This window comes from Ochotona curzoniae, unplaced genomic scaffold (genome assembly GCF_017591425.1).
Source record: "Ochotona curzoniae isolate NIBS_2020 unplaced genomic scaffold, NIBS_Ocur_1.0 scaffold_4506, whole genome shotgun sequence".
NCBI lineage: Eukaryota > Metazoa > Chordata > Mammalia > Lagomorpha > Ochotonidae > Ochotona > Ochotona curzoniae.
Genome location: NW_024467119.1, coordinates 23500535 through 23511418, shown reverse-complemented (window position 1 = coordinate 23511418; position 10884 = coordinate 23500535).

Below are 10884 nucleotides of genomic sequence, written 5' to 3'. Positions count from 1 at the left end.
TCTATCTCTCTTTTGGTCAAGCTTTCCAGTGTTTAGTGCATCTCTCTTACAGACCAGAACACAAATCCATGCATTTCCATATCCAGGTTCAGAGAACCAGATGCTCATTGACTCTTCCCTTCTAAACCTTAACACACTCAATGGTTGTCACAATCGAGGGGAATATTTCAGTGTTGAACTATGTAGTACAGAATTTCAGGAGTGAACATGTTACATAAACTAAAACTTAGTCATTAATAATCCTTCTTCAACATTGAAGTAAAAGGTCATAACACAAAAACTACCCAATTTGATTGTCAACTTTGTCTTGTGAACTTAATTCATTTAATGTCTAGGCTTCGGTTCCTTCCACCTAAAAAGGCTGAAATTCCAGCTACACAGGCAGGTGTTGTGAGGATTGAAACAATAAGGACAAAGGGGGCTTGGAACAGCAAGCATATAAGATACTATTTCCACTTGATAACAAAAACAGAACAAATTATCCAGAAACATGCTATACTATTTCACTTTGCTGTCAGTAAACCCACATAGAACAGAAAGTCTTCATTGGGAAAGTTTGTGTTGTTCAGAAACATCAATAAAAAGCATGATTTTCTACCATTAACTAACATTGTGTAACACATGAAGAGAGAAAATTTAATCCCCCCTACCACCGCGGAGAATAGGTAGCAGCACAGCAATAAAGACAATCCAGTTGTGAAAACCAGACCCAAGGTGTTGGAGGCTATTGTTACAAATTGTATTACCTCAAATCCAGAACTATCTATTGCTAAATTTTTTAAATAATGGGATTTGTGAAGGATTCCCAGATCTTAGGCTAGCTCTGGTGAAAGTTAACATAGTTACTAGATCTAGCCCCTGAGAACCTATTACAATGCGGATATTATCCTTTCTTTGTTTGCATGAACATCTTGGGGAAGGGGTTTATTTTGTGTGTCTATGAACTTGTAGTAACATATATGCAATCCTAGGAAAAGTGGAATAAAAGTGTGTTGTAAATAGTTTGAGTTAATTAGCCTAAAGATTACATCAAGCTCTGCGGTAGGTTTACTCATCTTTAATTATATCCATTTTTAGACCAGTAGTAACTTATGAGATTTCTGGAATGTGTTTAGTAATCCACTGAGGAGACTGACTCAGAGTCATAGAAGAAAGATATCCACTGTGTCCAATTGCCGTGACTGCTGACTTCTCTCATTTGTTCCCCACACTTTAACATGAATAGGGAATGCATCAAAAGTACATAGTTCAATTAGCACAAGAGCAAGTATGAAGCTATTATGCAGATGTGACACATTCTATATGGAATCAGATGAGTGGTCGCAACTTGTGCCAAAAACATGCATGTCATTTTTCAAGTGCCCTTTCCCTTGCCCCGACTGTATGTTGAAGACAAAACAAATCGTGTTTTGAAGAATTCAACAGTCTGTTCCTTCTGTTGTTGTCAACAACGATGATGTTCTCATTTCTTTCACTCAAGACATGTGGACAATTAGTTGTACCAAACATCGTAAAGACAAGATTATGTGCTTTCTCCATTAGGACCTTACTCATGAGTGTGTGGCTTATCACAGAAATACAATTATACTCTTCTTAAGGTCCCTTCTTTTGAGAACTACCTTCATAGTTTTCCATTTTAGTAAGTTTCATAAAATGACTTAAATTCTAATTAATATGGAAACTGGCCAAACAACAAGTTTAGAATACATGAGTATATTTTACAATATTTTTTGATAGTGCCTTAATGACAATTCAGTACAATTTCCTATGTCTCTCTGTACGTATTTGCATCTTTGCCTTAGTTTTGTCATCTTTGTAATTACGTTATTTTTTTTTTCTTCTGTCTTTTCACTTGGAAAGAACTCACTGTAAGAAAGAAGTCAGGTCGAGTGCAGTGTATTAGTGGATTAGGGTCCTCGCCTGGCATGCACCGCAGAATCCCAAATGGGTGCTGGTTCTAATACTGGCAGCCCCACTTCCCATCCAGCTCCCTCCCTGCTTGTGGGCTGGGAAAGCAGTAGAAGACCACCCACAATCTTGCTGCACCTGCATGGGAGACCTGGAAAAGGCTCCTGGTTCCTGGCTTCAGATCGGCACAGCTCTGACTGCTGGGGCCACTTGGGGAGTGAATCAGTGAACCCAAGATTTTTCTTTCTATATCTTCTCCTCTCTGTATAATCTGCCTTTCCAATAAAAATAAAAAAAAACTTTTTTAAAAATCAGAAAGAGTAGGAGTTATGCAAGAGAAATGAGCTTTAATGTAAGATTAATGGGAACCACATTAGAAAGAATGATCTATCATGGGAGAGTCACATTGAAGACAAAAGTTTCAGTCTGGGAGAAGAGTTGATTGAAAAGCCTGATTACTTCTACAACGGAATCCCATCAGGGATTCTTGCTGCTCCAAAGTGTAATGTAAAATACCTTGGAGAGTTGGCAAATACCAACAAAGAAGTTCGAGAAATCTTTACTAATTTTTCATCTGTTCAATTTAATCACATTGATTAAACTAACCACGTCTCATTGGCATCTTTCCTTCCCCCCCCCACCAATAGTCCATAACTATTAACTAGATCATTTCTGATTGCAGCACATTCAAAAGTTTAAAGTCTAGATTAAAGAAACACTGTCAAGACTTCTGAAACACTAAAAAAAGAAACAAAATAATTGAAAGGACAGTAAAAAAATAATAATAATAAAGGGAGGTCCATGCAACCAAGGTTATAGATTTTGAGTTATTGTCAGGTAGATTTTATTAGTCTGGGCTACCACCATAAAATGGTGCTAACTATGTGTATTAAACAAGTTTTCTCATAGCTGTAGAGGCTGGATGTCCCATATCAAAATGCCAGTGGATTTAGTTTCTGCCAAGGTCTTTCCTGCTGCTTTACATACGGTCGCCTCTCTTTTTGTCCTCATGTGGCTTTACCTTGTATATGAGCAGAAAGAGAGCTCTGGTGTATCTCCCTCTGTTTTTAAGGACATTAGTCCTCTTAGTCCTATCCTTATGATTTCATTCATCTTAATTCTGTCCTTAAAACTGCTCTCTCCAAACACAGTTACATTGGGGTTTAAGACATCAACATATTAACTTTTAAAGTACACGACTCATAGCATGGCAGAAAGACTTTCAAAAATCAGGCGGAAAGTTGTAACACCAGAGAGGGATGCCAGGGTGCATTAAACTCATAAGATCCATGTATGTATATATTCTGTATTCCCAGATAATTTAGTTCAACCAACATATCTAGTATTTCTCAGAGATAAAATTGCATGTAATCCAACATAAAATTCATGTTAGGTTCAAATGATTCCTTTAATATAGAAGTTGAGCTAGAGTAAAGGAGTGTTTTTAAAAGTGTTCACGATCAATAAATGACTGCCCCTCTTTTGTGGCAGGCAAATTGCCAGGCACCAGAGATACAACAGTGAATAAGCCGGAGAAAGTATCTTCTCTCAAGGTACTGATGCATGATGGGGTGTTTGGAAATACATTATACTTATATGTCTCTGGGAAAGCAAGTTACACAGAAAAATACAAGACAATTCAAGCATGGGAAAATGAGATGGAGTAACTGGGGGAAGATATTTTAAATGGTGTAGTTGGGGATGACCTCTTTTCGATGGGAAAAATTGGAGTTAGCAAAGAATAAGAGGAAAGGTGTTTCTGCTGTGGTTAAAACCAAGTTAGGGAGCAGGGGTGCCACAGGAATTAAGGAAGAACCAAATCCATTCTAGTGGTTAAGAAACTAATGAAGAGTTTTCAATAGGAAAGTTAGATGATTTTGGCTTTAAAAGTTTGCAAATACCCACTTTCATGAGAAGAAACGCAGAATGTGCTGTAGCCATAGGCTAGGTTAAAGTTGCTGGTTAGTTGTACAGAATAGAGCAGACAAGTGATAGGACTTGGGATCTATTTTGAAGAGTTAGCCAAAAAGAGCTGCTGGTGGGTTGAATGAAGATTATGAGAAAAGAGAAGGCATAAGAACAATTCCTGGATTTTTGGCTTGAGTCACTGAACAAATCATCATGCTGTTTATTAAACCATGGAAGTCTGGAAGCTCAACCGGTTTGGGAACACTAAGAGAGTTTTGGACATGCTAGGTTGGAGATTCCTGTTAGACATCCAAGGAGCAATTTGGAATAGTGGTTGAGCCTGTGAGCTTGGAACTCCAGGAGAGGTTGAGGCTGGGGATTTAAATTTGGGAATCATTAGCATACAGATGATATTTTAAGCAGAGGTGAGATCACTTGGTGTGTGAAGTTACAGGGAGAATAGAAAAGAGCCAAAAACTGAGCGCTGGCATTCTGCAAGGTTCAGGAGTGAGGCAGAAGAGGCAGCCAGCACCAGAAGGAAGGTCGGAGTAACTACTGAAACAGCAAAAAAGCCAGGGTAAACGCACTTCACAAAACAGATAGAAAGGTTAGTTCTTAGTGATAAGGATGATTTGTTTTGAGACACTTTCAGAAGTGTTGCTGACAAGTTACAGATTATGTGGCTCCTGTAATTTAGGACAACAGAGCCCACCTGTTGTAGATAATGAATAATAATGGGACTTCAAAAGTTTCATGGAAAGAGCCAAATTAAAGGATAATACACACTTAACTGTTTGGAAAGATGGAACCAAGGCCACTCTTAAGATAAATAATGTTGGGCCCAGCACAGTAGTCTAGTGGCTAAATCATCCCCTTGCATGCCCCAGGATCCCAGATGGGTTCCAGTTTGTGTCCCAGCTGCTCCACTTCCCTTCCAGCTCCCTGCCTGTGGTGTGGGAAAGCAGTAGAGGACAGTCTAAAGCCTTGAGACCCTGCACTGGTATGGGAGACCCAAAAGAAGCTTCTGGCTCCTGGCTCTGGATCAGCCCTCTCAGGCCATTGCAGCCACTTGGGGTGTGAACCAGCAGATGGAAGGTCTTTCTGTCTCTTCTTCTCTCTGTAAATCTGCCTTTCCAATAAAAATAAATCTTTTTTTTAAAAGATGAATAACATTTTAGGATTACTGCATTCCCCGAAATTTCTAAATTTGGAAATACTTTTAAGTATAAAGTTCTTTCTGTCCAAGAGAATATTGAAAATACGCATCTTCAATTGAAGATTAAAAACAAGCAAATAAACAAGAAAAGACTCTTTTAAACTTTCATCTTATTCCCTGTAACTGTTTTCCACGGTAGTCCAAACTATCTTTCCTGATGACTAGATATACCCTGTTTTAGGGTTAAAGGAAGCTGACCCCAGGCCTCCACAAGTCAATGTAAGACATCATTTTCCTTGTTCTTTTCATTTCCTTAAGATACAGAACTGACTCTCTTCCTGTGGCCTTTGAGTCTCTTTATTAGGAAACAGGCGCTTGACCAGTCCCTGAATCATCGGATGATTACATGTTCAATCAGTGCATTATTGTTCTGATGTGTGATTCATGACACATTTTAGAGAGTGAAGAAGACACGGGTTCTTTCCCGCATGGGTCCTTTTGGGGAAATTTGAGAACTACCTCCCTACAGGGAAGAAGCCTCTACCTTGTGTGGTGAGAGGTGCAAGAGGCCTCCAGTCCTCTCTCAACCTGCAACCTCACCTCTTATGAATGCCTCCTTGCATTAACCCTTCAGTGAGTCACACTGATGCTTGATGATAATCCTCTGGTGGACATGCTTCTCTTCCCAGAATGAGTGCTGGCATGAAGTTGTCTCCAGATTCCCTAAAGCCAGAATAGTGATCCCAAATTTTAACCACATTGGATCCTGCCCGTATATCCTTGCCTCAGGCTCCACGCCCACCCCAACGCCCACGGCATGAAGCTGTGACCACAGACGCAGACACTTGCCGGGTGGTCCTCTGAGCACACCCTCAGGGAGAGAGACATGAAATACTTATTGACTTCAGGCCAATGTTACAGAAAGGCTGGCTGAAACCACGGCAAGGGGGCCTCTGTAACACCCAAGGTAGACACAGCAACAGTTGGCCAGCCCCCTCAAAAGGCCCCGGGGGCGGTTCGTATGCCCTAATCCTAGCAGCTGTTCTCAAAGGGAGTCTGATATATAATCCTTTGTTTAAGATCAACAGTGAGAGGTGTTTAGCAGGAAAAAAAAAAAAAAAACCCAAAAGAGCCAAATTGCTTAAAATGTTCTTGCTTTCAGCAAGCAGATAGAAAACGCTGAAAAGTTAAGCCACCCTCAACACTCAAAGGTGCTGTTGGCATCTTGATTTTTAAAGTTCATGCACTTGTTTCTGTGCAATGGATATGCTTGTTTTGGAAAATAAATCAAATTCTGGAAAATAAAGGAGGGGTATTCCAATTTCTGAGAAATGTTAAAATCAGGTGATCATCAATTTTCCAATCCCAGTTATCAGATCATTGTTGGGTATAATTGGCAGAATTTGAAATCTCCCTAGAAAAGCCTACATTCTGTTTTCCTGTGCTCCACCCTATCTCTAAGGATATTTAAATGAGCCATCCCCTCCCCCAAAAAAAGCTTGTCCCCATGGCAACATTCTACATGTCCATCAGCAACAAAAAGCATGCTCTAAACTGCCAGAACAAGCTGTAAGGAACTTGTGAGCCCGTATATAACGTAATCTACAGCTTAAGACTCTGGGTCCTAATGTATTTAATTTCTTTGGTAAGAGCAAGTATCTCAACCTACTGAGAACTCAATAGAACATTCAAAACATATGATTCACTTCCCTGATAAACAGGAATATAAATTTCTGTCCAAACAGGTGCTGTTTCATTCCACACCTGGAACCCTAGCACAATGCCAGGTATATTATTAGGGAATAAATTAACCCTGGATGCTTGTATTAGAATTTTATTAGTTGTTTTTGCCATAAATCATTAATGATCAAGAAGTCATTATTTCTTTAGTCTGAGTTGGCCTCTTGGGAAGCTGCAGTTTTGGCAAACTGAGTTGATTTTACATCTGTGGACATGAAACTCTCCTGACTATTAGAATCTACAGCCCATCCGGGGTCTGTACCAGCAAACCAGCTGTATGTACACTTCGCTCAGGGCCTCTGTATCTAGAAGGTAAAAACAAGATAGAAGCAAACTTGTCTGTTAGGACTGACCTATCTTTTTTAACACAATAATTATTGTAAAACTAACATGGAAAAATAAATGGCATGATTTTCCCTCCTTGTCTTCATGTCTAGGAATGTAAGACCTCTGAGAGAACTTACAGATGTGTTTGGGAAGACTGCCTTTTTTATTAAACAGAAAAATTTTAGCTGCCATTGTAATAAATCCATTACATCTTTAAAAATTGAGAAAGCAGTACTTCAATGTCAGTTTTCATTTCCAAAATTTAAACTAATTCATTTGCTCCCTTAAGGATAAGAACGGTTATGGAAATCTTTATATATCCTCCTTCTATGTTTAATATTCTAGTAGGCAGGCTCTCTTTCTCCCAAGGGCTTTTTCACGGAGACAAATGTAGGACAAGCAGCGAACCTCAAAAAAAGTAAATATATAACCTGTGTCCATGTAGGAGCAGGGTATGGGATGCACACAGCCTGCACAAAGCACTGCGTCATGAGAAGCTGTTGTTGGGACCACTGCCGTAACGGCACCCCAGAGAGGGAAAGACAGCAGAGATCCCCTCCCTCCATGAAAATCTGATCAATTCTCCAGTTCCCCATGGAGAGAACAGCCGAGAATTTAATGAGAAACACATTGGAACTGAATCTGTCACTGTGCAATTCTGCAGTCACTAATCTCTCAGTAGGGTACAGGAAAAAAGTCAGTCTTCTCTGAGAGAATTTATCCGAGAAAAAGTAAGAAAAATAAATAAATAAATAAAAGAAACACAGCTAGAAATAGATGACTAAATAGAAATGTCTTCACTCTCCCGCTGACACTTATTGACAACCCTCTGCAATGCATGTTTAGCCTGCACACAGCAAAATCACTGGGAGTCGCACAGTAACCTATTTTTACAAATGCCAATGAAGTGTCATGTGATGACTAATTTATTGATACTGAAATGCTGCTTGCAAGTGTTGATATTTTTAGTTTAGTCTCAAAATTTGTGTTTGAGAAGTCCAAGAATAGTATGAAGGGCAGAAGGTGCTCTTAGCTTACCTATTGTATATCTGACATGAAATTCTCGCAACTGTCATTTCATCAAGTAATTCAGTATCTTTATCCATCCTAAAAACATTTTTAAGCAACTAAAATGTGCCAGAGACTTATCTAGAAAACCATATATAAACTCCGTAACATACCCACTAGTCTCTATAAGGTGTTTAAGTCAGAGAGCCACAGTGTCAAAAGTCACCATAATGTAACATCATTTCTGGGGCCCAGCGCGATGGCTCAGTGGCTAAATCCTTGCTTTGCATGTACTGGGATGCCTTATGGGTGCAGGTTCAGGTCCTGGTAGCTGCATTTCCCATCCAGCTTCCTACTTGTGGCCTAAGCTTTGGGATCCTGCACCCATGTGGAAGACCAGGGAGAAGCTCCTGGCTTTGGATCAGTTCAGCTACAGCCATTGTGGCCACTTGGGGAGTGAACCAGTGGACACAAGAACTTTCTCTGTGTCTCTCCTTATCTCTGGGATTCTACCTTTTCAATAAATAGTTTTTAAGAAATCACTTCTTAATTTCCTTTGATTAACCTGATTGAAAGATTGGCAATATGCACTTAGTAATATATGCTCCTTCTAGAAATTCGGAATATCAGAAGCCATTGTTATAAGTACCCACAAAGAAACTACTGAACAAGTAGTCACCAAATCGAGGTGACTGTGCTAGCTGAAGCCTCCGAAAGTAACATCCTGAATTATTGGGAACATTAGGGAGCAAGACATCCTTGTTTTGAGGGATGATGTCACAAGGACATTACTCACCTTTCTTTATGAATTTTTAGATGAATTCATAGAGAATGTAGAAATCTAATTACAAACGAAGTGCTCAGAAATGACATATTTAATGAAGGTTCTTGAAACATTTATTTTCAACAGTACTCCTCTGATCCTTCCCCTTGAGATGATTATGAATTTCCACCATCCATCATAAAACACAAGGCCCAGGATTAGCGCCCATTGAGCGAACATCGCAAACCATTCTCACGTTGACCAGAGACTTCTGGTACTGATAGAAGAATTGAGACAGAAAACAGTTTCATGAACTATATTATATAAAAGTATATTAGGAACTCCTGATTCATTACATAACATTTATTGCATAGGATTGCTTGAATACTGCTTGCCGGTCTGTGACTCAGTCACAGGATTCAGTGCTGCATGTATAAGTGTCTCAACCAGCTGAGGTTGAGTTTGAGTCTTTTCCTTCCTGATTCTTCTGAAGAGGGCAACAAGACAGAGGGAAGAGGTCACTCTTTGCTGCTAACACTTTAGTATATGAAAATGCTACTTCAAGAATCAGGGGCCAGTGCTGCAGTGTAACAGGTAAAGCCACAATCTACAGCACCAGCACCCCAGATGGGCACCAGTTCCTGTCCTGGCTGCTCCGCTTCCAATCCAGCTCCCTGCTAATATGCCTGGGAAGCATGGAAAGATGGCCCAGTTCCTTGGGCCTCCGCAACAATATGGGAGATCTGGTTGCTGACGGTCCTAGTTCCAGCCACTTCAGCCATTTGGGGAGTAAAACAGCAGATGGAAGATCTCTCTCTTTTTCTCTCCCTCTATCTCTGTAATTCTGCCTTTCGAATAAATAAATTAAATAAATCTTTAAAAACAAACAAACAAACAAAAATCCCCACAAACTGCCCAGTGTAATTGAATGGCTGTTATGAGAAAAAATAAATAAGTCATGTTGACTTAATTGAAACTTCCTCTCTTTAGAAAAAAAAAAATCATTGACCTAAAAATAGACATTTCTACAATCAATAATTAGATGCAACAATGAAATAAATCTAAATGAGGTATAGTACTCCCTGCACAAGTTATTTTTGTTTGTTTTCCACCAGAGCAGTGCCTAAAATTCTGTTTTCAGTTTTAAATTAGTTCTATAGGTAATACGCTGCAACAGAAATGTCAGAATTCAAATGTTTGTTTACTACAGTATTTTGTTGTAGAAAATGTGAGAAATCATGGCTAAAACCCTCGCTCCCTTAGAAGTACAATAATGATAATCATAAAAATAAAACTTGTTTTCTACTCCATGATGCAGTGTACTTTATATAAAGTTTACTCAGCAGATTTATGGTGTCTCAATTTTAGCTGTAAGAAATAAAAGCATCCAAGATTGTATATGTGAATATGTTTATATATATTAAGTTTTGACATAATTTTGTTAGTATGCTCATTATTGTCACATAATTTTGAATATTTGGACCACTGTAACTCAGCCAAACCTACACTGATTTATGACACCCATACTGTCAGATTCCTTTCTAGAGAGGAACATGAAGGTAGACTGTGAATTAGACACCATGAGGTTGTTACATATTATTGAAAATATCAATGTATCATTATAAATGTTCCAAATAAAGAATATCCTAAACAGAATATACTTAATTATATTGAAATGTCAGTCTGATGATGTCATCATCCTTTTTTTTGGCATATTAGGTCTAAATATTAGCATAGAATTCATTGATTTTTAGAAATTAATCATTATTAGGTAATTCAGATATCATGTGGATTTAGCTGCTTTAAAAAAAAGGAAAAACTATCTCGATCAGAACCCTTTCAGAAAGTTTAAAGTATTAATGAATTACATTTTCTGAACATGAGTAGATAACTTCAGGTTAATTTAGGTTCCTTTATGCTTGCCTGATTATTACCGTAATGCAATTGTGTATGACAAGTACGTTAAAGACAACCGTCATTTTAAATTTTTAAAATTTTAACTTGGCCTTAAATTTTAAAAGTAATGATTCCCAATTTACATAATATATATGGTAGTGAAAAAAAAAATATATAT